The sequence below is a fragment of the Prionailurus viverrinus genome, chromosome A3, assembly GCF_022837055.1.
Source record: "Prionailurus viverrinus isolate Anna chromosome A3, UM_Priviv_1.0, whole genome shotgun sequence".
Classification (NCBI taxonomy): domain Eukaryota; kingdom Metazoa; phylum Chordata; class Mammalia; order Carnivora; family Felidae; genus Prionailurus; species Prionailurus viverrinus.
In genome coordinates, this window is record NC_062563.1 from 8,917,245 (window position 1) to 8,944,989 (window position 27,745).

General features: G+C 47.5%; 1 protein-coding gene across 2 annotated transcripts in view; it reads right to left on the minus strand.

Annotated features, from left to right (window-relative positions):
* Positions 1-27,745, minus strand: part of TSHZ2 (teashirt zinc finger homeobox 2) — a 459,483-nt gene that overhangs the window by 23,185 nt on the left and 408,553 nt on the right. The gene's annotated exons all lie outside the window — the stretch shown is intronic.

Here is a 27,745-nt window from a genome sequence, read left to right on the forward strand (position 1 = left end):
TGCTTACTACATGGTGGGCACCATGCTGAGAGCTATTACTGTTCCTTTAACCCTTACAACAACCCTGTGGGTGGAGAGGAGGCTACTGAGGCAAAGAGAATCTAAGCAGCTTGCCCAGCTCGGATGTGAACCAAGAACTTTCTGACTCTGGGGACCGTATGTCTAACTGCCATGTGATCCTGCCTTTGCGTATGGCCCAGCAGTTAAGGATCATTACTGATGACATCAAAAAGTGGCCTGGGGTTAGCTTGGAGCCTGCTAAGGATTCTGTGTTTCCCTCTCTCTCTCCCCCTCCCCCACTTGCTCTCTCTCTCTCTCTGTCTGTCTCTCTCAAAAGTAAATCAACATTTAAAAAAATTAAAAAAAAAAGTGGTCTGGGGTGATCTGGGGAGGACCACAGCAAAGTGTTTGTGGGAGGTGCTGAGTCATCAGAGATCTACAGAGGAGAATCAAGTGATAAAGCTTGCTCCCGTCTTCTCTGTAAATAAGTGATGATTACACACATCGTGTTTTGTAAAGGTGTGTAAATTGCCCAACAAGTTTTTAGAGGGATCTTCTTTTTTTTTTAATCTAAAATTAAGGAACTTTATTTCAAATTTTCTTTCATCCCAGTTCAAGTATTCAGCCTTTTTCATAAATAGTACATAATATGCTTTAAACAAGAATTCATTCTTTGTGGGTGATTTTCATTTATTTCATGTAATTGTTATCTGCTGTGTAATTATAATTCATTAGTGTCTTTCTAAAATTTTTTTTATATACATGGCATCATTTATTATTTTTACTTAAATTTTAATTAGTGAATATACAATGCAATATTGGTTTCAGAAGTAGAATTCAGAGATTCATCACTTACATACAATAGCCAGTGCTCATCCCAACAAGTGCCCTTCTTAATACCCATCACCCATCTAGCCCATCCCCCCACCCACCTCTTTTGAGGGTCTGCTGGGCAACCTGCCAAATACTTTGCTTATATGGTCACTAATCTTTCCAGCCATCTTGAAAGGTGGTTGTTATTGTTTTCCTTTTCCAGGTGAGGAAAACGTCGTCCCGAGAAACATTAAATTATATGTCCAAAATCACACAGCTTGTGTAATTGGAAACTGAATGGAGTTTCTTTGTTTTATGAAACTTTGGCTAACGCCACAAAGTTAAGGACTATGGTAAAGCCACACACTTCGTATTTTAAAGGAAGTTGCCACCAAGTGATGAAATTAATGTCATTGGTAATGACATATCAACATCGTGGAATCTCTGATATGATGCCCTAAGAAGGGCCGTCATTGCTATGGTATTCTTGCCCAAAGCGCATAGCTTCAATCTAATCATGACGAGATGTCAGACAAACCCAGACTGGGAGGCATTCTATGAAGCAACTGACCAGCGGAGGTCAGTGTTAAAGTCAGAAAAGATAAAGGAAGATTGTGGGATTTTTCACAGATGGGAGGAGACGGAGACACAACTGAATGTGAGAGCCTAAATCAGCAAAATTGAGCAGTAGCAAAAGGAAATGTGGGTAATACTGAAATAAGGTCTAGAGTTTGGTAAATATTATGGAACCATTATTCATTTCTTGTTTTTTTAATTAAATTAAAAAAGTATTAATGTTTCTTTATTTTTGAGAGAGAGAGAGAGAGAGAGAGAGAGAGAGAGAGAGAGTGTGAGCAAGGGAGGGGCAGAGAGAGAGAGGGAGACACAGAATCTGAAGCAGCTCCAGGCTCTGAGCTGTCAGCACCGAGCCCAACACGGGGTTCAAACTCACAGACCGTAAGATCATGACCTGAGCCAAAGTTGGATGCTCAACTGACTGAGCCACCCAGGCGCCCCCATTTCTTGGTTTTGATCATTGTACCATGGTTAGATAAGATGTCAACATTACAGGGAGCTGGGTGAAGCTTCTTCCTACTATTTTTGCAACTTGAAGTCCAAAATTATTTCAAAATAAAAAAGTTAAAAAAAATATAAAGGGAGTGGAGAAACTGCTATTTTCATGGGATTTATTAAGTGGTAGAACAGGCCATCGAGCACCATTGTTCCTACCTGCCACTGGCCCATCTAGGTAAGGACTAGAGAAATTCTTTGGAAAACTGTCAAGGGGGCCCCAGAAGCCGGGGGAGTGACTCTACAAGAAGCACTTGAGAAGGATTGGGTTCCAGTGAGGATGGGAGATTAACACCTAACTTCCTTTTGGACAATGCTCATGCAGCAGACTCTCTGGTCTATACTCATGTCTATGGAGAAGGAGGAAAGATATGGGAGATTGATGGCAGAGCAAAAGAGCGACAAGTAGCTTCCCTACACTCTCACTGTTTTGGTAAGGAAAAAAGATGTGCAAGCTGTCAGTAGGTCATGAGCTCTCCTGCTGCTTGCTGATGCCCAGCCCTAGACAGGAGAGAGGCCCTTAGTGGTAAGAGCATGGAGAGTAAACCATGAGGGGGCAGATTAAACGTCTAGGGGAATGGGAGGTCGTCCTGAATGGAGCACATCTGTCATGTCAGGATCTGGGACTTCCAAGGACCCCACCCGAGTGGCAGGCCCCAGATGCCTGTCCCACAAGGGGCATCACCTGACAAGAGAGGATGCTTTACTAATACAAGAGGTTGGCCCCCCACCCCCTTACTCCTCCTCTCAAGAGTCAACACTCTTGTTCAGTATGGCTCTAAAGGCTGTGCTCTTTCTCTGGGCTCAGCTGGTTCCCTTGTGTCCTTGGATAAGTCTTAATGAATCAAGGCAGGAGTTCCAAGTAGGATGGCCCGACATGTGGATAAAACCAGGTCCGAAAATCATCAAAGTCGCCCTTTGGGTTTCTTCTCCTGTGGTGGGTTTCATTTCCTGAGTGCATTAGTATCCTTGCTGCTTTGGCAGAGAGTTGAAATGATTCTTGGGATTGTATTTCTGGACGCCGGCCAATTCGCACAGTCCCAGGGTTTCTGGCCAGCCCAGGCACCAGCTACACTACAGCCGTGGCATTAGGCATCAGACTTTGCTGGACAAACTCCCCTTGGCCAATTTCCATCACCAATGAGTAGAGTACTCAAAAAAGTCAGTTAAATTAGGCTTGGTAAAGGGACACTGCATCTTTGAGTAATGAGGTTGGGAAACAGGGAAAACGTTTTCCACTAGCTCATGTCTCACTGTATGGCATTCCGATTTCATGACACTTCATAATAAATCATTGCTTATCACTCACATGGGAACGTAACATGGCTCCAGTTAAGATTCGTTAGAGATCGTCAAGAAGAAACATGAATTGTTGTATATCAGGGTTTCTTGATCATCTTCCTGGCCACTGTAGGCACTTTTTTATCGTTATATTTACTGTAACTGTTGTTTAAAGCATAAATAAGTGGAAGGAAAGAGCACCAAATATGAATAATGAAAATAAATTTATCTTATTTATGTGTTTACACAAGCATTTGACAATTACTCTACACAGCACTTTGCATCCAGCCTGGGTAGCTGTTACATTCAGAGAAGCTCCTTAGTCTTTGAGTTTCTCCCTTTCTTTTCTTCCCCCCTTTATTTATTTATCTTTAATGTGAAACGCCAGCACATTCATATTCAAGGCTGGAGGCCCTGGCAGTCTGAGACTGGTTTACTGAACCATAGAAGCCTTGGTGTTCACGACAGAGGTCTACTGGCAGACATATTCGTTGTAGCTCTTCGTTCAGATCCAAGAGAGCAAGGGACAGTGATTAAAAAAAAAAAAAAAAAAAAGGAAAAGAGCCAGCCGTTGGGCTAGGGCGGGGGGTGCGGGGGGGGGGGGGGGAAGTTGCAAAATAAAACCTTTATTTGAAAGATGATCCAGCTGGTTTGCTATGGGATGAATAAGGACTTTTGAGAGAAAGTCTTGGCTGTTGCACCAGACCACCCCGGGAGGTTTGCAATAAAAGCACTAAAGGTTATAGGGCTTGTGGACCCTTCAACATAACTTAGATGCTTCCTCGATGGGGATGTCCGTAGAGGAATGTTCCGGTGGGTCTGGACGGTTGAGGTGGCTGCCAGTGTTAGTTGTGGATGGACAGGAAGCCACAAGCCGGTCCCTGAAATGCTGACAGGGGCTCTCGGATTAACTTCTGCCAAACCGACTTCTCTAGAGCGCCCTCCCGGTCACGTCAACCTCTCTCAATTGCTTCCTGGTGATTTCCAGCAGAACACTGCAATGCTGGCACTGAGGGACTCACCCTGGCTTTTTCCTGCCTGGTCCCACCTTATCACACACTAAACAGAACCACAGTTGGTAGGAGGGATGGCCATCAGTAGCTCTGTCACTGGTACCCACAGAACCTTCTGGAGGAGTTGAGGTAGAAGAACCCGCTGTGGAGGCAGGTCATTGCCTAGCAGCCATTTCTGGTTCTTGAGAATATCTAGAACATTCCAGATCATTCTACAGAGAAAAACACCACTAATCCAGAGTTAGAAATGGAAATGAGTGTTTTCTGGGGACCCGGGGCTTTAGTAAACCATGGCCTGCCAGAGCCTTGGGCTTGAAGCTGGAAGAGGAGTTTTGTTTAAACTCGGGGTGATGTAGTAGTTTGCCTGGAGCTGTGCTGGCTTTAGTCCCCTGTGTGGGGAAACCCCTGGGTACCAGGCAAACCGGGATGGTTGGTTGCCTCATTTAGACTTTAAAGTTTCTCGGGGATGCTTTTCCTCACTCCAGTCCACCCCTTGGTCTTCACACAGCTGGTGTGGCTGCTCTGATGCTTTCCCCAACAGCTATGAAAGCCGACGTGAAGGTCAAGTTTGGAGACTGCAGAGACAGGCAAAGCGGGGGCCATCATCTTTTAAATGTGACGGTCCCTTAAGGATCTTCCATTCGCCGCATCATGTTTTCTGAGCGCCCCCGTGTGCTCTCCACGAGTTTCAACGGTCCAGGGCCACCACTGTTGGAGGAACGGCTAGTTCCCAAGGTCAGCACGGGTCCTTTCTTTTTTTTTTTTTTTAAATTTTTTTTTTAACGTTTTATTTATTTTTGAGACAGGGAGAGACAGAGCATGAATGGGGGAGGGTCAGAGAGAGAGGGAGACACAGAATCTGAAACAGGCTCCAGGCTCTGAGCTGTCAGCACAGAGCCCGACACGGGGCTCGAACTCACGGACAGTGAGATCGTGACCTGAGCCGAAGTCGGACACTTAACCGACTGAGCCACCCAGGCGCCCCAGAGGTCCTTTCAACTCACTCTCTCTGCTCCTCACACCTACCCTGTGAACTTCGGATTATCCGGCCCATTTTACAGATGTGGCCACAGTGGCTCAGAAGGGGTTAAGTGATCTGTCCAAGTTCTCCCAGCCCGTAAGTGGCAGAACTACCAGATCTGACTGCAAAAGCCCGTCCCATGTATCACGCACATTCATATCTGTTAACTCGTTTTCACCCTGAGCTGACGTCCAGGCACTGGTGAGCCATGAGAAACCAGAAGCTCAGAGAGGCTACATAATTTCATCAAGGTCACACGGAGCTAGTGAGAGGAAGAATCCGGTTCTAAATCTACTGAAGACTTCTGAATCTGTGTTACCTAAGTGTCTTCAACCTCTGGGCGGGGGAGAAAATGAAGACCAGAGTTTCTTAAACTTCTCTCCTCTTTGGGATTAATAAAGATGCAATCTGAACTGTACTATTTCATATTTGAATACTTTTAAAGTTGTTGATTACATATTAAAATGGTACTTCCCATGTTTTCTAAATATTTGAAAGATCCTTCTTAACCACCATGACAGAAACATTAAGGCTCACTTACCAGATTTATAATGGCTTTAAAAAAATTCACGGCACTTCAAGTAATTCATCACTCCGTTTGGTTGGGGGAGACGCAAGGGTGGCCACTTGCGTGCAGGAGAAAATATTGGCAAGAAAATGTGGCAAATGCTTCCAGTAAAGGTGCCCATTTGGAATTAAACGGTGATGGATGTTTAGAAACCCGTCTGGATGCAAAACCGTAATGTTTGCAAATGGTCCTGTCTCAGGATGGCATTCGCATACCCAGTGTTCTCTGCAGAACCGAGGACGTGCTATTAAAAAGGCATCCGGCTCCTGCCCGCACACCCAAGTTTTATCCGAAGCGGGATGAGAAATTACTGGAAATTGGGTTTTACTTCAGAAACGCTTTAATAACAATCGCACGCGGAGCCCCGGTCCACACAACGCACAGCTTAATTCCATCGCGCACCTCCGCTTAAAAACAGATATCGAAACCGGGGAACACATATTTGACAACGCCGTTAAGGCAACTTTGCTAACGATTTTTGAACAACCTCCAACCGAGGTCTAAATGCCGACAATATCCATAAACAACTCTATGCTGCCCAATTAGGGAGACAGAGACACAGCGTCCTGTCAGGAGATTTGCATGGCTAAGAGTCTGAGATCAGAGAGCCGTGAGGGATGGCTCAGAGTGATGGGGGTGTGCAGACGGATGACTATCATTACGATATTATGGGGACTCACACCTTCCCAATTACTGGCAGGATTCATTAATTACCACTGCATTTCCCTAATAGAATCCGCGCTCCGGCTTATCAGCGACTTCCCTCTGTCTACCTAAACCCCCACTCAGCAGTCGGTCACCTATGAAAAATTAGACAGTGCAGCGTGGAGTGGCCTATTTAAAGGAAAGAGAAAAATGAACGTGGGAAGAGGAGGGAGAAAAGAAAGTGCAGTCAGGGAGGAGTCGAAAGTAACAGACGCAGCATTCTCTCTGCATGGGGCGGGTTTTTCCTTCCTGGAAACTGCCACGGAGGGAGATTAGTGGGCGATCCAGGGAGATAGACTGTGGTGAGTCTGGACACATAACTGTCTCCTTTACACACACACACACACACACACACACACACACACACACTCGTTCATTCCCTGCCGAAAATCTTCCAAGGACTTTGCATCATATATAAAAATAAAATCTAAACACCTGCCCATGCCGCTAGACTCACCTTCCGTCTCTTCCTCCTTTCCACCTAAGCTCCACCTACTCAGGCCTTCTTTTTGTTCCTCTAATACAGTAAATTCGTATCTGCCTCAGGACCTTTGCACCGGCGGGACCTTCTTTTCTAGAACATGGTTCGAGTGGGCCAAATTCAGCTTGTAGCTTATTTTTGTATAGCCCCTGAGCTAAGAAAGTGTTTATATTTTAAAGGGTGAAGGTGCCAAGACAGAAAGAAAAAGAGAGGAGGGAAGGAGAAGAGCAAGAAAAAGAAGGGGGATGAGGGGAGGAGGGGAAGGGAACGGAAGGAGGAGGAGAGGGGAAGGAAGCGGGAAAGTTCTGCCGACCCCTGGTTAGAACAACATCCTCCCCGATCTTTTAGGAGTTGGCTCACTCTTTACCAGTCTCCGCCCAGAGAAGTCGTCCCTGAACACTCGGTCTGGAGAGGGCACCTGTCCCCCGCCACCTTCTACACTCCTTTGCCTCACTTCTTTCATAGCGCTTATCTCCAGTGAATGTTAATTTATTAGTTGTTTTATTCTCCACTCCGGGGGCATATGAGACTCACCCAGGGAGTCGTTAAAAATACCGATGCCCAGGCCTGCCTCCCAGAGGATTTCTTTCCATCGGTCAGGATAGGGGCCCAGACACGGCCATCCGTACATGTGTGAAGCTTCCCCCCATTCTATTAACCCCTTGAGAACCCCTGGCTATTGCCTGTCTCTTCCCGCTGGAATGTTGGCTCCACGAGATCAAGAACGTGGTCTGTCTTGCCCACTGCTGTGGTCCTGGCCCAGAGAACAGAGGAGCTGCTGACTCCGGGCTCGACGGATGAATTAAAGGATATTTATCATCCATACGTACAAAGAATTGAGGACGGCAGCAATGTGACAGTGACGTAGGGTCTCCCAAGCTGAAGTTATGCATCACAAACGGGTGACAATTCCAGGAACCCCGCGCGATTGCGGGAGACTCAGCCCCCATTAAGGATAATGGAATGTGAGCCTCCGTGCTGTCATCTTGTTACTATCAACAGCATTATCAGTTATCAACTGCTTTTACAATTATGCACAGCGATTCTCCCTGCACAAAGATTCAGCAGCCACCGAACTCGCTTCCTCTTTTAAATTAAATATACTGAAAAGAGCAGAGATTTCAATCCCTCATCTGTTCACAGATGAAAAAACATTTCCAAATCGTCAGCGATCACATTTTTTTTTTTTTTTATTCTTAGGACGGCCAACTGTTCCCAGTGATTTCGATTACATTTCCTACCTATTATTTCATGTAATGGCATCCCTTAAATTTTAAATTAGCTTTGAAGAATAAAAATAATTGAATTCCTGCTGTTTTGTGTACATAGAGGGTGACAGGAGCTAATGTGATAATTTAAACTGTAAATGAGTCTTCACTTTGTGTTCATTAATTACAGCTAATTACTGAATTACAAACCTCCTTGGTTAGGCACTGTTATGTATTCATGTAGCATGTTGAATCTCCAGCTGGTATAAAACTGTTTTATAGACTTACAAGCTGACATACCATGCGACCGCTGAAACAATTCAGTTTGAAAACAAGGGGGGTGGGAACGCATAACTGCAAACGCTTCTTGGAATTAAAAGAACAGACACAGTGCTTCCAACTCGTATCTTTGGGGATAGAGGATCTTGCACGTATAATTAGAACAATTCATGCCACGGGAAAGAAAAAGAGTGCGAGGCTGTTCTCCGCTCTGGGTGAAAATCTAGACTGTAGCGTGTAATTTGTGACACTCAAGTGTTCTGCCCTTATCTCCTTGTTCCCTGGAAACTAAGCATCATAATTATTTATTAACTGATCCTGCTTTTAATAACAGAAGCATAAAGGATGCCAGAAATCCTGCCCGTTCTTTTTCGGGACCAGAAATGGCTGGAAAGAAAAGATGCACACAGAGAGGTCAAGGACTAGGTCAAAGTGAATTCTTTCTTATTAGGTTAAAAACAATATATTTTTTTTTTATAGTGAGCAAGGCACTTTGGATTATTAAACATTAGTATCGCCTGCATAATTTCTGCCTCCAGACGGAAGGCTGTGTGATGTGTAGTGCGCTGAGATTTGCCTTAAAAGACTTGGTCGGAGAAATACGCAAAGGGACGCGTGACCTCCGTGGCCAGGATGACGGTTTCAGAAGAGGAAATACACAAAACCAGTGGGTAAGTTCTTTAGCCCCATCACTTGGTAGTTTCCCATTTATTTGCTAATTTCACCGAGCATTTATCTTATGAGAAACAAAATGGAAGGATCTGTGAGGTACCAAAAGGTGAATCATCAGGGATTTCACACCTGCCACAGGTAATCGTTGTTCCCTCTGAGTTACAATGCTGGTTTCCTCTGGGGACCCACCTCTCTGTTCTCAGGCCAGATGCTCGTGTTGGGCTCACTCCACTGCCAAGATACAGGGCAGGGCGGGATTCTAGTCTGGCCAATCCCTGTGGTTCTCTTCTCCTGGCCACAGTGATTGGTCCAGGGATGGACACATGACCCAAGTCAGTCCAATGAAAGATTTTTGCTGGAACTCTTTTCTTTGGAGAGGCTCATCCTTGGGCTTCCTCAGCCCTGGGTGGTTTCTGAACCACCACATGGTGGAGAACGTGCTTGGGAACTACACTCCTGTGGAGGAAACAATATCTGAGTGGCACAGAAGGCCAGATTCCCAATGACACCACTTAAGCACGGGATCCAGCTTTGCCTGAATCTGGTTGACCTCCTTGACCTTCACACGAGCCAGGAAATTGCTCTGGGCTTAAACTGGTTCTAGTGGATCTTCTAGTGGATCTATAGTCCTGACTAACATATGCAGGATTATAAACCAAGATACGTGTCACACCAGAACATTCTGTAGGTGCCTACATTCTGTAGGTGCCCAGAGGAGGAGAGGATCTTTTCTAGTTTGGGAAAAGAAAGGATCCCGGGAGGCTTTCTAGAGGAGGCAGTGTAGCAGTTGGGCTTTGGCGTAATGGAAGGCTTTATATGGGGGGAGGCAAGGAGAAAGGGAGCAAGAAGATGGGACTCCAAAGGAAACCTGAGGCTTGCAGCAGGATCCTATAGAGTTTCTGGGCCAAGAATACATGAGAAGGAAGGAAAACCCAGTTGAAATAAACCCTGGGGCTAGAGTCTCGGCATCTTTATCCAGGTGTGCTATGCACAGTGTCAGGTGTGGAAGCATAGATAGACCATGGGGTAGAGTGGGCCCTACCCAGGGCAGCCTTGGAGCTTCTGGCTTCGGTTTGGTGAATTTTGCCTTTCTGATGACTTTGGGCAGGCCCGCGGGAACTAGGGTAGTTTGGTGCAGGTGAAAAGAAAGGAGGCACATTACCGACCGCCATTAACCATGGATGGGGATTCCATAGCATCAGTCTCCCAGAGATTGCCCCATAACGAGGTTTTCACGCTCACACATCGGGGATCTACGAGGTGACCGCCATGATTGTTGAGTGGTTATGTCTTGCCAGACACGGGGTTACATACTTTAACCGTAGCAGCAACAATAACAACCGTGGCAGACCATAATCGAGTGCTTACTGTATTCCAGACTCTGCACTAAGCTTAACGATGAACATAGTACGTCATCATCATTGTTTTAAAAAACAAAAATTAACGGGGAAACTTATTATGGGCCAGGTATTGTGCTGAGTGCTTCTCTTTCATCATCTTAACACATTTTCACAGTGGATCTGGGGGGTAAGGAGTATTATCATCGTGCCCCTCTTACAGATGAGGAAACCGGGTCTCAGAGTAAAGTGATTTGCCCGAAGTCACACAATGAGTAAGTAGGGGAAGGGGGCCTAAAAGTTAGGAAAGTTAGGTTTGCAAATCAGTGCTCTTTGGCAACATACTGTAATGCCATTCCTAAGTTTGGTTTCTCATATGGATCAGTTTTAACTTGAAACAATTAAAAAAAATTTTTTTTACATTTATTTATTTTTGAGAAACGGAGTGAGACAAAGCGCGAGCGGGGGAGAGGCAGAGAGAGAAGGAGACACAGAATCCGAAGCAGGCTCCAGGTTCTGAGCTGTCAGCATGGAGCCTGACGCGGGGCTCGAACCCACGAACTGTGAGATCATGACCTGAGCCGAAGTCGGACGCTCAACCGATGGAGCCACCCAGGCACCCCTAAAACAATTTTAAAAAATTTTTTTTTTCAACGTTTATTTATTTTTGGGACAGAGAGAGACAGAGCATGAACGGGGGAGGGGCAGAGAGAGAGGGAGACACAGAATCAGAAGCAGGCTCCAGGCTCTGAGCCATCAGCCCAGAGCCTGACGCGGGGCTCGAACTCCCGGACCGCGAGATCGTGACCTGGCTGAAGTCGGACGCCCAACCGACTGCGCCACCCAGGCGCCCCTAAAACAATTTTTTTTAAGTTTATTTATTTGTTTTGAGAGAGAGAGAGAGAGAGCACATGAGCAGGCGAGGGGCAGAGAGAGAGAGAGAGAGAGAGAGAGAGATTGAATCTCAAGCGGGCTCCATACTGTAGCATGGAGCCCCGTGTGGGGCTCGAACTCACAAACTGTGAGATTGTGACCTGAGACGAGATCAAGAGTTGGATGCTTAACCAACTAGGCCGCCCAGGCACCCCCAGTTTTAACTTTCGTTTAAAGGTCTTTGTGCCCTATACGTTCATCATTCCGTAAAACGAGAAACATATAAGGAGAGGGCCATCGCGTTGGTGCACACGTCACCCCTTTGTCCTGGTCGTAGTGAGCACTTCATTGCTTCCTTTGCTAGTAGGTTCCCCCTCGATCTTCCTCGCCTGCGTTTCCCAGCGTCTTGCTCTAGAATCTTGCACGAGGCCTGGCGCACAGTCAGTACTCAGAAATTGATGACCACATGGGTTCACACGGACTTGCACCCAGTTAACGTAATCCCTCATCTAAGTTTTTAAAGAGCCAGTATGGTTTCCAAACCAAATGGGAAATCCCTTAAGAAAGGGCGAGATTCCTGGTTCAGAAAGTTTCCTGTCTTTTTTTTTTTTTTTTTTCCTCTGGTATGGACTTTTCTTGGTTTTGTTTCCTTTCTTTTACATTCACGGGCGTTTAGAAACACCGTGTGAAAAGGAAGCACACATTCTCCTTTTCCGCTTGGAGGAATTTTGGGGGTGGGTCGAGGCAGGCCAGTCTGAACAAACGCTCCCAGAAGCCGGGGTGGCCCTGGTCTTCCCTCAAGCCGCTGGGTCTCCAGATCTGCCCGCTCTCAGCTCGGCCAAAGCACCGCGAATGACTGAGGCCCTGGGTGCCCAGCCAGATGGGCACAGGATTGCCAACGGGCCCGAGAGACCTCAGGAGTTCCCAGAGACTCCAACGACATCTCCACGGAGCTGAGCGGTTTCTGCCGGCCTTGCGGCTGTCCGGACTTCCTGGGTTCCGATCTCGTCTCTGTGTTTGTTGTAGCCAGGAGCCCGCACTGGCCTAATAGCCACTACACATGGAAATCGGGTCAAACGTCTCTTAAGGGGCAGCTCAAGTGTCTTGCTTGACTACATCTGGCCTTCGCGAGACCCGTCTTCCTTGTTAATCCTTCCGAACCCGATTTCCAGGACCACGTATTGTTATTATTGGATCTTGCAGTGCTGGGAAACGACCTCTCGTGGCGCTCAGTCTTGATACGGCGATGCTGGTGGTGTTGTTAACACCTCGAGGGTGGAGGCGGAGCCTTGGGGGTTCCTCCGGCTCGGGTTCAAGCCCACATCTGCCCCTTGTGAAGTGAGTTTAAAGGGACCACTTTGCCTCTTGCGCACTCAATTGCCTCTTGTGTAAAGCGTGAGTGGTAACGCTGTGGGGTCCTTGTGACAATTACATGCGATGCTGTATCTGAAATACCTAGCGGTCATGGCCAGTGCTCCAAGGGTCGTGTTTGTGGTGGTGATGATGGTGATGATGACGACAGCATCTAACGGTGTTTACACAATCCCTCGCACCCAGGACCTTTTTGGCCCAAACAATATTTACATAGTCCACATGTGGTGATTGATGAATGCTCCTTTGGAATGGAAAACGGGTCTCTAACCCCCTGCTGGCTGCTGGGAAAGGAGGGCCTGGGGAGGAAGGGAGAAGAGGGGTGACCGCGCATCCTTGCCGCCAGGATAGTCCTTGGGACAGATCCTACCGTCGTCTACTCAATATCCATCCCCCTTCTTCCCTGCTCATAAAATCCTGGCTTTGTTTTCTGTGGCAATTTGCCTAACCAAGTACTCATGTCACAGGGTCTTGTAGCCAGGGGTGACAAAGCTACACAGTCTGACTGTGGACGTCTAAGTGGAATTCCTCTGGGTTTCCGGGAAAGACTTGCCCCCTGAGAAGAGGGGAAGAGGTGGCCAGCAGAGTTATCTCATTCCTTCCCCTACCTTGAAGATGGCCACCATGTCTAATGGGAGCAGCCATCTTGCTACCCGGAGGCAACGATCAAGAGACTCACAGAGACGCCTGCTGACGTCACTAACCCACAGGCCCAATCCCGCAGCTCTCGCCTTCTGGATGTCGGGATGGCGAGAGAGGACAATCATGACTCATTTAGATCACTGTGAGTCGTGTCTTATTTGCAGCCTGAAGTATTCCTAACTTACAACCTTCTTGATTTTCTCTGATGGGAAAGGAAACCCTGGAAGCCCAAGTGAGGAAAGAGATTCTCCAGGTTGGCGCGAATAATATGCCGAAATGGCAGCTCTCCACTTCCTCTCTTAATGCAGCAACAGCACACAGAACCCCGGGCATAACAGCTGATAATAAGAGCCGACATGACTTAAGCATTTATTCTGGGCCAGATGGAGCATGCTGCTGGGCACAGAGTAGGCTTTAGGAGAAAATCTTGACTATGGCATGAAGGCGTCAATGATAAATCACACGCTCTATCCACGGCGCCACCAAATGGCGTATCACCTTCCTCCTTCCACCAGAGACTCGATTCACATGTTTCCTTCTCTTTTGCTGAGTGGGAATGACAATAACTCCCGCGTCACAAGGTTGTTGTACATATCAAATGAGCTGCTAACTGTGAAGAGCTTAAAACACGACCAGTCACATAGCAGGTGCTTAGTATAGGTTCGATTAACACAAGGGCAAACAGCTGAGTGGTTTTTGTCAAATCCTTCCCGTGTTCTGGATGTCAATTATCCCCATCTGTCAAATGTGGATGGAAGACTAGACCAGTGTTCCCTACACTTCTTTCTGTCACGGACAACCTTCTTGATGTCTGTATTCTATTCGTCTCAACTTGTATTCTCTCAATCACACACACCTGTATTGTCTCTACTATTTGTGTTAACCTAATATGTTTCTTTAATGGGAATCGCTTTTGTTTTTGCCTTATCCTAAGTAATCATATCTGTGCAATAATAGATATATATCAGTGCTTCTCAACTGTTTTTTTTTTTAAATATGAAATTTATTGTCAAATTGGTTTCCGTACAACACCCAGTGCTCATCCCAACAGGTGCTCTCTTCATTACCCCTCACCCACCCTCCTCTCCCTCCCACCCCCCATCAACTCTCAGTTTGTTCTCAGTTTTTAGGGGTCTCTTATGTTTTGGCTCCCTCCCTCTCTAACCTCTTTTTTTTTCTCCCCCTCCCCCATGGTCTTCTGTTAAGTTTCTCAGGATCCACGTAAAAGTGAAGACATATGCTATCTGTCTTTCTCTGTATGACTTATTTCACTTAGCATAACACCCTCCAGTTCCATCCATGTTGCTGCAAAAGGCCAGATTTCATTCTTTCTCATTGCCACGTAGTATTCCATTGTGTATTTAAACCACAATTTCTTTATCCACTCATCAGTTGACGGACATTTAGGCTCCTTCCATAATTTGGCTATTGTTGAAAGTGCTGCTATAAACATTGGGGTACAAGTGACCTCCAGGGACCACTTGGAAATGTCTGGAGACATTTTAGTTGTCCCGCAGGGGTAGTGATGATACTCACATCTAGTAGGTAGAAACCAGAGATACTGTTAAGCATCTTGCAATGCACAGGACAGCCCCCACAACAAAGAAGGATCCAGCCCACAAAATGGTGCTAAAGTTAAGAAACCCGGAAGCACACACATACACGCATGTGCACACACACACAGGTGAATATGCTTTAAAACATGTAACCATACAAAAGAGAGAGAGAGAGAGAGAGAGAGATCATCCAAGTATCATCTAAATCACTCTGTGCATATTCAAGAGCGAGGTTACCAAATGTTCCCAATCCCCTCCTAAACTGCTTTCTTAAAAGTCCCTTCCTCTAAAACTCAGCAAAGTCAAATTGGAGACAGCAGGTTATTTCTTTTATTACTCGAGGCTAAGAAAGAAATTTCTTCAGAAGCAGAACATCATCTTTGGGAAGAAAACAATTCTCATTTCCAAGGAGTGATGAATGTAGCTGTGTTTACCTGTAGAAATAGTCTGACTTTCCGGAGACCATAAGCCAAAGGACCTTGAGATACAACCATCTACCCGAAGCAGTATGAACTCTACAGTCTGGTCACTCAGAGCACATGCTAATCAAGGGTAGAGCAGTGATTCTCTGCGTTTTCCCCACCCTGGCCTATGAAGCATGCTGTTCATGCTCACGATATTCCTACAGACAGAGCCAGGGTTACAATTACAATTCCCCTTCTGTCTTTGGGGTGCCTGGGTGGCTCTGTCGGTTAGGCGTCCGACTTCGGCTCAGGTCACGATCTCGCAGTTTGTGAGTTCGAGCCCCATGTTGGGCTCTGCGCTGACAGCTCAGAGCCTGGAGCCTGCTTTGGATTCTGTGTCTCCCTCTCTCTCTGTCCCTCCCCAGCTTGTGCTCTGTCTCTCTCTCAAAGAAACAACAACAACAACAATTTCCCTTCTGTCTCTAACATTCAGGAAATTCCAGTGTGGTGCCAGTGAGCTCCTTGACCACTCTCCGCCTTCAACAATGATTGGGAATAAATTGTTTTCCATTGAAACCAATTGACCCAGTGCCCCAAGACCACATTTGGGAACTGCTTGTTCAGGGCATTCCTCAACCAGAAGTTTCCTCGTGGAGCCATTTAGACACCAAGGTGAGAGGTTGAGCCAGAGAAGTGACTTAGAGTTGGTGCCACGTTTTCTACACTGAGCTATCATGATAACAACACATGGTGCCTTTCTGGCACGTTGGGTACATAGTTCATACTTCATCCTCAACATGATCACGAGAGGTTGTTAGAAAAGGAGCTGTCCCCCCCTCCCCAGTTAGCCAATGAGAAGACAGAGTTTGGGGGAGGCTCACAAAGCAAGTTCTAGAACTCCATTTCTTCAGTTCCTAATTTGCTGACTTTCCACGTGACTCTGGGCAGCCTAACAGACACTCCTCCTCTGTATGATGCCCTCAGAGACTTTCCATGCCTGGAATTGGTGCTTAGGGAATGATCTAGATCAACCCACTTAAAGACGGAGACGTTAGATGGCACAGATTATACAAGGCCTTTCTCAGCAGAGTTCATACCCTTTTGATAGTTTGGATAATTAATGGACTTCTAGAAGCCCGTATTATCTCAGACTCACATAGCTTCTTTTGTACCCTGTCACTCACAACCGGCCTTTTCTTGTTGAGGTCCTTAGCACAGGTGAGTTTTGCTTACCTGGCCACCAATGTTGGATCAGGCTTCTGAGGCTCCTATCTCTCGCTCATATGTTTGGAATCCCTTGGAGTCCCCATGTAACTGGGATTCGCCGGGGAAGATCATGGAGAGGTAGAGACATGGTGGGGAGATTAAGTCAAAGACGTTCCTGGGAGGTGCCCTCCATTGCAGTTAATAGCGCTCTTCGGCGCAGATGCTCAAAACCAACAGCTCTTGCTCCACCTTAGCTATTCGGAGTCTCTACCTTGGAATGGGAAATCTGTCATCGTGAGCCCCTTAGCTTCACCTCCAACCGCCATTGGCTTGTTGCCTTCTCTAAACCTGCAGAGAGGAATTCCTTCTCTGGATACACCTGCTGCTGGCAGGAGCTAAAGGTGAACGCGTACGTTTTCTTGCACAGATTCTGGTGTTGAAGTACAGGGGGGTGGGGCATGGGGGTGGGGATCTGGCGCGCAACCCAGAAGGGTAGAGAAAACTGAAATCACACCTCCCGTCTCTCCACAAAGGTTTGATTCTCTTTATGAGTATGATCCGCCAATCCGTAATCAAGGGTTAATTTCACAGCTCACTGCTTCATCTAGCATAATATCCATTCAGACTAATTAAATCTGTCTAATAATGTGAGTGTCTTTGTCTTTGTTCTTCCCCTTCTTTGTTTTACACCCTTCACATCTCATCTCCAGAACCACACGCCATCACACTCTACTTGACAAGCAGAATCCATCCCTAAAATTAAAACATTCCTGACCTATCTGCAATGACAAGGCAGGCGAGCTTCACGGCGCTCCGGCCCATGAAGGGAACTGACACATTTGTTTTTAATTTCAAAAGAGTAGAAAGTGAAGATCTGACCCCGTCAATCAAGCCCTGTGACAAGTTTAATCATTGGTGCCCCACAAAAATCACGGCTAAATAGGAATGCAAATACTGTATCACAGGGCTCTTATAAATGCTAATCAAGGAGAAGTAATCAAGTGACAATTTCACTGATCTCTTTTCTGAAGAAGTCACTCAATGCTCTGTCTCTGGGCCACAAAGAGAAGAGAACAGGACAAAAGGAATGGATGAGGTTCCCCCCCCCCAACCTTCCTTTTATTTTCCTTCCAGGACATTTCTTTTTAAAGAGAGAATTCGTTCTTTTGATCCATTGTTGAACTTTAAAGCGAGGAACTCGCGCAGCTATATGTCAAGTGTACTTTATTATCGGTACCCTGGCCGGGGAGAGAACGCACCGAAACTTCCGCTAAAATAAAAATCATCATTTGTCTTTGTCATTAATCTGTTCTCAAATTCTCTTATATCTTAAAAGTGACTGACCTTCGCTGTGAGAGGGGAAGAAAAAAAAAGTTTTACAAGTAGTCGAAAATCTGAAAATTATGATCACGGTAACTCAAAAAAAAAAAAAAGGAGAAGAAGAAGAAAAATCCCTTTTAAAAACTTAATCCAGGGTTGATGAAGAATTTATAATCGCCAAGAAGTCCTGAGCCAGGCGTCTCTCCTCTCAGTGTGGAGGCTTCACTCTGCTCAGGGAGAGAAATCAGAAATTGGGGAGATATTTTTCATGTACGCTTTTACACAGGACCTGAGAGCTTTGCGTGTTACCAAGCTTAGAACTGGAGGGTTTTTTTTCTTTTCCTTGTCTCTATTTTTAAAAAAAAATATTTTTTAATGTTTATTTATTTTTTGACAGAGAGAGAGAGAGAGAGAGAGAGAGAGAGAGAGAGAATGAGCGGGGGAGGGGCAGAGAGAGAGGGAGATGCAGAATCCGAAGCAGGCTCCGGGCTCTGAGCTGTCAGCACAGAGCCCGACGCAGGGCTTGAACTCACGAACCGTGAGATCATGACCTGAGCCGAAGTTGGACGCTCAACTGACTGAACCACCCAGGCTCCCCTCTATTTTTTTTTTAAACAAGAAGTCCCTAAAGAAATCTAATTATTGGTGACTTCGTCTGCCATTCCAAGTTTGTCCTACAGTGTTTATCCAGGCCTATAAAAACAGAACATTTCAGAAGTTCAGGTATTGGCGAGATTAATTCCTATAGTGCTAATCACCCCAAGTTCCAAATGTCCTGGGTGGTGTCTCTCCCTCATCTTAAGGACAGAAAAGTTGGAATTTATGGTTTTTTTGGGGGGAATTTTTGTCATGTTTCATAGAAGAGATAGATGGAGCAAACCCAGCCCACTGCCTGTTCTTGTATGGCCCAGGAGCAAAGAATAGTTTTTGCATTTTTATTTTTATTTAAAAACATTTTTTAAAGTTTTTATTTGTTTTTGAGACAGAGAGAGACAGAGCATGAGCAGGGGAGGGGAGAGAGAGGGAGACACAGAATCTGAAGCGGGCTCCGGGCTCCGAGCTGTCAGCACAGAGCCCGACGCGGGGCTCGGACTCGCGGACCGTGAGATCGTGACCTGAGCCGAAGTCGGATGCTTGACCGACTGAGCCACCCAGGCACCCCAGGTTTTGTAGTTTTTAAAAGGTTGCAAAAAAAAAAAAAATTTCTCCATATAAAAATTACATGAAATTCAAATTTCAGTGTCCACAAATGAAGTTTTGAAAAATAAGTTTATTTATTTTGAGAAAGACGGGGACAGTGTGAGTGGGCAAGGGGCAGAGAGAGAGGGAGAGAGAGAATCCCCAGCAGGCTCTGTGCTGCCAGCACGGAGCCCGACGCGGGGCTTGAACTCCTGAAATGGCGAGATGGTGACCTGAGCCGAAACCAAGAGTCAGACGCTTAACTGACGGAGCCACCCAGGCGCCCCCACAGATGGACTTTTATCGGAGCCTGACCACACCGATGCACTGACGGAGCCTCCACGGCCATGTTCCTGCTGCACCAGCAGAGCTGAGCAAGTACGGTAGAGGTTGTAGGACTTGCAAAATCCGCGTATTTACTGTCTGGTCTTTTACAGAAGAAGTTTGCTGACCTCTGTTTTATCTCATGGTGGGAAATTTCCTAGATCTTGGCTGCCCCTCAATATCCCCCGCCGCGGAAATCCTTTCTGTCCAACAGCTTGATCGAGGTATAATTGACAAAGAAAACTGTATATATTTCAAGTCTACAATGTGATGGTTTGATGTATGCATACCTGGAGAAACGGTCACCACCACAATTCAGTTAATTAAACACATCCATCATGTCACATAGTTACCTTTGTGTGTGCCTGTGTGTGAGAGGACGCCGAAGATTGATTCTTTTCGCAAATCTCAAGTATACAATATCGTTACCTGTGGTCCCTGTGCTGGACATTAGAGCTCCAGACCTGACTCATAACTGGAGGCTTGTACCCTTCGACCAGCAGCCCCCCATTTCCCCCAACCTTCAGCCCCTGGAAACCGCTGTCGTGCTCCGTTTCTGTGAGGTCGACTCTTTGAAAAAGTGTCCGTGCATCGATGAGATCACGCGGTATGTATCTTTCTCTGGCCGATTTCCCTTCGCACAGTGTCGTCCAGGTTCACCCACGTTGCCAGAGATGATGGGAGTTCCTCCTTCCTCCTGGCTGAATAATACTCCACCGTGATGGGGCATTTTAAATAGAGGCATGCCAGCGAAGGTGCCTCATGTGTTTCAGATGGAAAGTTTGGGTTCACCGGGGGAAGGATGGGCTTCCCTCCAGTGAAATGAGGGCTTCCGCCCATGTGTACTAGACCTTGGACCTTCTCTGGCTTTCGCCTACTCTGTTCCATGGCCCCAGTGTCTGAGGACAGGTGTTTTCCCCTTGAGGGGTCAATCACGGAGCCTCAGATGCTTCTGGCTGCTCCTCTCTCCGGTAACATTGCTTCAAATTAAGATCTAATTCATTCTGGAATAATAATGGTACTCCAAAAATAGAACACTGACAATAACAGAAAAGGGAACACTATTCTGTATATTTCTATTCTGGTGCAGAGTCCCTGAGACCCAGTGTGGCAGAAGTGATAATACATATGCTGGGGAATAAAGACCCTGGTCAGTTTGTTGTCTCAACAATACCGAGGCAGGAAATCACAAGAGGTAACACTTCTTCCTGCCAGACGTGCCCAGGTATCCAATATATCTACACACGCCTGCCTCTACTTTTTTTTTTTTTTTTTACATATTTAAATAATAGTTATTCACAATGTTCTCTTAATATTTTCCAGGGCGGTTTCTCATTTCAGAGTGAAACTGATTCTCCTTGGGTTAGAGCCATGCTTCTCCATGGGGGTGATTTGCTCCTTCCCGTTGGAAGAAGGAGAGGGAGTCCTGGGGTACACGGAGGGCGCAGGGGATGTGTGGCAGCATCCAGAGGTTTTGGTTATCACAACTCCCAGAGGGTACAGAGCTCCTGGCATGTAATGGATAGAAGCCAGGGACACTGCTAAATACCCTATACGTATTCTACAGGACAGCCTTCACAATGGAATTATTTGGCCCCAAATAGCAATACTTCTGAGCTTTAGAAACCCTCAGTTGAGAGGCAAAATAGTAGGGCGCCTGGGTGCCTCGGTCAGTTGAGCGTCCAACTTTGGCTCAGATCATGATCTCACGGTTCGTAGGTTTGAGCCCCGTGTCGGGCTCGGTGCTGACAGCTCGGAGCCTGGAGCCTGCTTCGGATTCTGTGTCTCCCTTTCTCTCCGCTCCTCCCCTGCTCATGCTCTCTCTCAAAAAGAAAATAAAGATTAAAACAATAAAGAAAAAGAAAGCAAAGTTTCTCAACCTTGGCACCATTGACATTTGGACTGGGTGTCGCGGGATGGGGGCCGTCCCATGCATTGATGCATACTAGCCTCCCTGGCCTCTACCCACTAGATGCCAACAGTACCTCCCTCGCCCCACTGCTGGTGAGAACCCAAAATGTCTCCAGAGAATGCAAATGCCCTTCGCTGGGCCAAGGAGTGTTGGTTGAGAACCACTGGTTTTAACTATGAGTTGGTTATTTGGTGGCTTGGTCAGTCTGGACGAGTTACAGACTACTTGGAAGGCTGGCTCAACGGGACAGAGAACCAATGCACTTTCTGACACTACTGTGTGGAATGAGGTGATGTAGGCACGTTCTCGGGGCATCTCCAGAGCACCCTGATACTGGAAGTTTTTCTTACACAAAGCGAATTTTCTTAAAGAAAACTCTGAAAGAAGGAAAGAATGCGGATGTTTTTTGTTTTGTTTTAAACTTCCCTGACTCCCATCTGGAGGCCTCCCAGGCAGCCTGCCCCGCCCCTACCTGCTCCCACTTCAAGAATGAGCATTTACTTGGGGTGCCTGGGGGGGCTCTGTCGGTTGAACGTCCGACTTCAGCTCAGGTCACGATCTCACGGTCCGTGGGTTCGAGCCCCGCGTCGGGCTCTGTGCTGACAGCTCGGAGCCTGGAGCCTGCTTCGGATTCTGTGTTGCCCTCTCCCGCTCGTGCTCTCTCTCTGTCTCTGTCTCTCTCAAAAATAAATAAACATTAAAAAAAATTAAAAAAAAAAAAAGAAAGAATGAGGATTTGCTGAGGTCCTTACTCTGGGCTGAATGGCTGCTCTGGTCCAGAGTCTAGAGCAGGCTGTCCCCATTTTCACAGGTAAGGAAGTTGGGACGCAGAAAATGTATATAATTCACGCAAAGCGCCGTAGCTCGCAAGTCCCGGGGCTGCCTTGTGAGCACACCGAGGTTCAAGACATACTTTTCCTAAGGAGACAACAAAAGTGTTGGGTTTGCAGTCTGGCCATATTCTTTTCCGTGTGACCCTGGGCCAATCACTTCAGCTTTTCAAGTCTCTGTTTTCTCATCTGTAAAACAGAGCTACAAATGCACTGAGGGGTTAAACAAGCAATGCCCTTACTAGGGGCCGCCCCGGAGCGGAGCGGGAACTCTGATCATCATTACTAAGATCAGGTATCATTATTTGTACCCATGTTCTTTTTTTTTTTTTCTAATTTTTTTTTTAACGTTTATTTATTTTTGAGACAGAGAGAGAGCATGAACAGGGGAGGGTCAGAGAAAGAGGGAGACACAGAATCTGAAACAGGCTCCAGGCTCTGAGCTGTCAGCACAGAGCCCGACGCGGGGCTCGAACCCACAGACTGTGAGATCATGACCTGAGCCGAAGTCGGACGCTCGACCGACTGAGCCACCCAGGCGCCCCTGTACCCATGTTCTTAACACCGTGTCCGAAGTCTTGACTATAAATCGGAGGAGACAAGTTTGGAAGAAAACATGAGCGTATTCAGGAGTGATTGAAGTAAATGTATTTTACAAGTGAAACAATGCAGCTTTGTTCCATCCCCCCACCCCCAGCATTGCTTCGTACCCTCTGGATGTTTCTAGATTAGCATGAGGAAAGCCCGGCCTTTGAGAATTAATCCTGTGCAGGTGGTTAAAGAGGGCCTTAGCTGGGGAGTGTGTCTATCACAGCGGAAGTCGGTCCGTTCTAACTCAGAGGCTGCCTGAGCCCGGCGTGTTGTGTGTATGTGTATGTTTGAAACGGGACCTGCAGGGGATTCGGTTCCCTTTTTCTTGAGAAGGTACAAATAGCTGAGCATTTTTCCTTTTGTCTTACCCCTAAGTAATCACCACCTCTTTCCTGTAAAACCGTGTGGCTCTGGTAAGAATCACCTTCGTGCTCTCCTAATATGGGCCTGAAACATCACAATGGACCAGAGCAAGGATTTGGAATGGGTCCGTTCCGTTCATTTCCCCAAACCGTCCGCTGGCAAGTTTGGGTCGCTGTGTTCCGAGGGAAGTGACGGCGTCCACGCACTTCGATCCCCCCGGGCCCACGTTCGTTCGCTTTGTGGATGTGACCTTTTCGGTGGAGATAGGGGGTCCTGTCCCTGCTCCGCCCCCACCTGGACCTCACTTACACTTAGTGAGGACACACTCGATGGGTCTTTGTACAATGATCCCATGTGGTCCAGAGAATCAAAACATCGGTGCACCATCGTAGAGACAGGGCCCTTCGCTGAAACCAGTTTCCCCCAACTGGTTTCCATGGAAACACGGGTCTGTGGGATGCCAGCAGGTGTTATGCGAAGAGCTGGCTGTATAGTCAAGTACGTCGGGGTGAATCTGCATCGAACGAGACTCCGACTGCAGGACTTCGCCTGGTCTTTCCTTTTTTGTTTATGCCAACGGGTGATACCACTTCCCAGACGGGATCTGTGGCACGCAGTATTTGCAGAACTTATTGGACTCCACAAGCTTTTTTCCAGTGAGCACCTGGTGGGATTGGTGTTGCCAGGAATGTAATCTGCAAAACTTTCCTCTAACAACTGACCTGCCTCGGGGCCACTGAGGCCATTGCTGTTTTCCTTGGCCCGGGCTGTGCCTTCCCAGCTATCTGTACCGCTCGCTCTCTCACTCTGTTCACCCTCTCGGCAAGGACTTCTCTGACTTCTCTTGCAAGCCAAGCCATCTTCCCGCACCCAGCCCCCTTCTCGTCCCTTCCTGCCAGCACGGAGACGTGATTGTTTCCGCGGGGCCCTTACCAGGTTACATGTTCTATTTTCTGGACTCTTCCTCTCCAGAGTGTGAGCTCCACCGGGGCAAGGTTTGTGCCTGTCTTCCACACCCTTTTACACGGCAGTGCCTGGCACAGGTGGGCACTTAATAAGCAAATGCAAGCTGAATAAATGAACGGGTAAATTTATGAATCCCTGCTTCACACATGCGCAGAGACCCAGAGAGGGGAGAAGTGAACGGATGATCGCTGCACGATTGCGACAGTCATCAGGCTAGGCAGGGCGTGCGAGGCAGCCAGCAGCCTGGTGTCACTTGGGCCCTTAGACAGCGTGCTTCCAACTCACGACAAGCATGCTCACCTGATAGAGTAAGATGGCCCTGGTCCAACATGGCGGCAGCAGCTTGCTCCCACCGCCTATGGTCATTGGGAGTCAGGGCAGACTGGCGTCCATCCACTCATTCTTGTCCTCCCCGTGGTTAGAACCGAACCCGGAGATGACTAGTTTTTACTGATCGCCCACGGCAAAGGGGAGCCTGTGGATAAGACCTGAGGATTTGGGGGGGGGGGGTCTAATGAATCTGCACTGGTTTTGCTCCTTGCAAAGTGGACAGACTTGGGTGCTGTTCATCATCACTCAGCCTCTTTATTGTCACCTGTGAAATGGGGACAGTGACAGTGGACGCTCCAGTTAGGCCTGCTGTGAGGACTAAGTAGTTATGGAAAGAATTTAGCACGGTTCCTAGGGCACAGCGGAAACTCCGTGCACGGTGGGGATTACGATTATGACTATGAACACGTACCTTATCGCCCATCCTCAAAGCAACCTTGCAAAGTGGCCCTCCCATTTTATAGAGGAAGAAATGAAGGTCCAAAGAGTTTACGTGGCTTCCTTGAGGTGTGGCGGTTAGTTAGGGCGGCCCAGATTGATGCTCGTGTCTATGGGACCCCAGGGCCCATCCAGACGGATCTCACCCTCTCACATACTGTGTGTCTGGAGATCCAGGCCACAAGCAGAACAAAACAGCCTGGGCCGTAAATCCCTGACACAATGGAACTTTTTTCCCATTTGGCTCCAAAACTAGCTACAACTTTTTTTTTTAAGTTTATTTATTTATTTTGAGAGGTTGAGAGTGTGTGCAAGTAGGGGGAGGGGCAAAGAGAGAAGGAAAGGGAGAATCCCAAGCAGGCTCCACACGGTCAGCGCAGAGCCCGAAGCGGGACTTAAACTCATGAACCGTGGGATCATGGCTTGAACCCAAATCAAGAGTTGGACGCATAACCGACTGGGCCACCCAGGCACCCTGAAATTAGCTACAACTTTTTGACAAGTCTGGCTTTTTCTCAAGCTTTTTCTCACTTGTGGGGTTAGGGTCATTACACAAGATGGTTCATCCTTTGGGAGAAAGAAGGGAGCTGACTGGAGGGGGCTGGGGGAGAGGAGAGGACAACCCCAGACATTTTTATTCGAGCCTAGAGGAGGCAGTCAGTCAGGGACCTCACTCTCTTGAAATTCCTTTTAACCATCCTATCCTCCCTTCCCTGTGCCCATTGGTGCCTCTGGGCACTGGGCTGGGTTGGGAGGGATGGGGAGGAGAAGACTTCAGGTTCAAGTTACTCTCCTTGAGAACCCCGAGCCCCTTACTCTTGGCACTGACTACAGCCATTTAGGAAATGCATACGGGATCCGCAGGCAGCACCGGGCTCATCAAGAGGGCTATTTCGTGAAGCTGCTCAGAGAATCCAGGACCGCTTCGAGGCTCTTCTGTCACATCAGAAGACAGGGGACAGAGGGGAGTATCAGGAGAGAGGCTCCCCCACACCCGCTTCAGAACAGAGACTCGGAACGGGTGACGCACCCAAGCCAGGCATTTCCACCCACTTCTCTCGCGGTTCTGCTGCTTCTCACTGTCGTTCAGGCCTCTGTTGAAGTATCCTGTCCACAGCGAGGCGCTTCCTTACCGTCCTAGCCAGGGACCCCTCCATCATGCCGTCCCCCCCCCCCCCAGCTTTGCTGAGTATAATTGACATATAACTCACTTCTAAGGCATCAAACACTCATCAGTGACTGATATTATCTATTCACTTGCTGATTTGTGCCTGTCACTAAAACGTGGCGTTGTGAGATCAGAAACCCGGTTCGTCTTGCTCCCTGTTTCATTCCCAGCATCTGCAGCAGAGCCGGGCAGAGGAGGTAGGGACCCAGGAACATCTTCAGGATGAGTGACTGATTGCATCATATATGTCCCAGCTTTCTCTGTAGCGAGACTGTCACAGAAGGCGGGTCATTGTGGAGAACGTACGCACTAGTTATATTTTTTGTTTTTCAGTAATGACAGAGTAGGAATAAAGGGGCAGCCGCAGCCTAAGGGGCTTAGGTTAGACGTCAGAAATTTCCTGCCGGGCTGAGTTGGGGCATTCGAATGCGTTACAGAGGGAAGCTGTGTCAAACTGTTAAGTAATTATGTTTTAAATGTGGGGAATATCCTACGGGACACTGATACGTGTAATGTCCCCAGGTCTCAGTTCTTATGTGCAAATTCTCTCTCTAGGGCCACGCTTCCGGGGGGACACTTGTAATGGCCCCGCAGAGGAGGGGAGGACGAGCTGCTTCCATCTAGTGGATGGAGGCCGGGACTGCGGCTCAGGGCCCTGGAGCTCAGGGCAGTTCCCGCTCAGCACGCCAGCCAAGGTTGCGACAACGTCCACCCCAGAAGTTTCCGTTTGCTGTTTTCAAGGCCCCCCTGAACCCAGCTCTGCGGAGGGATTCTCCAAAGGACTGGCCCACCTGAGACAAGAGGCAAAAAGTAAAAATTCACATTTGGGGATGCAGATCAAAGGCGTGTGAGGCCAAAAGTGAATCAATAGATGATTTCTCTACATGACCAAAGGAAGTCCTACGGTTACTACTATCCACATTTATACATTGATCGTGTGACCCACAGATCTTTATGGGTCACCTCCTATGTTCTCTGCATGATGCTAGATCAGGGGCCGGTAAACTGTTTCTTAAAGCAGCAGGTAGTAAATGTTTTAGAATTCCTCAGGCCCTAGGATCCCTGTATCAAGCACTAAGCTGTTGTCCGGAGAAGGCGCCACAGGAATGAGCGAGTGTGGCTGTGTCCCAGGGAGCTTTCCAGGTGGGCAGGATTTGGCCTCAGACTAGAATGCTAATTCCTGTTCTAGACGTTGAAACCACAGAGATTTAAAAAAAAAAAAAAAAAAAAAAGCAAAGCTCCAGCTCCCAAGGAGCTCACAGTCCGGAGGAAATGTCCACGTGAATGAAACTTGACTACTGCACAAAGAGATGAGGCCAGAAAGCAGATTTTCTGGGTATGGTCATGTCCATGGCCTCTGGCATTGTCGCTGAAGCCTGTGTTCTTTCCATATTGGTTCAGCCTCCCATCCCCCTCATCCCGATGACCACTGAGCCTTCTAACAAATGTCCAAAGTGCCGCCGGGGTCACCGGAGCCCCTGAGAGTTTTTACGCTCTCTTCTCCCTCTGATGCTTGTTTTGTCGTAACCACAAGCGACTGCGAGGAACTCAGATGGGGTCCCGTACCCACTCCTGCCACCATTCACCTGCCTTTCACGTGGGCAACCAGGGTGGCCCCCCGCATTGCAAACCCGCGTGGGCTCCATGTTTAAACCCTTGCCGGCTCATTTCCCTCACGGTAGCTGCTGGATTCATGATGCTGCGCGTGCACACACACACACACACACACACACACACAGCTTTTCTTTCAAAACGTCAGTATAACCAAAAAGGTGCAAGTAATTGTCAGTTCAATATTGTCTTTCTTCTCTTAATCCAGACTT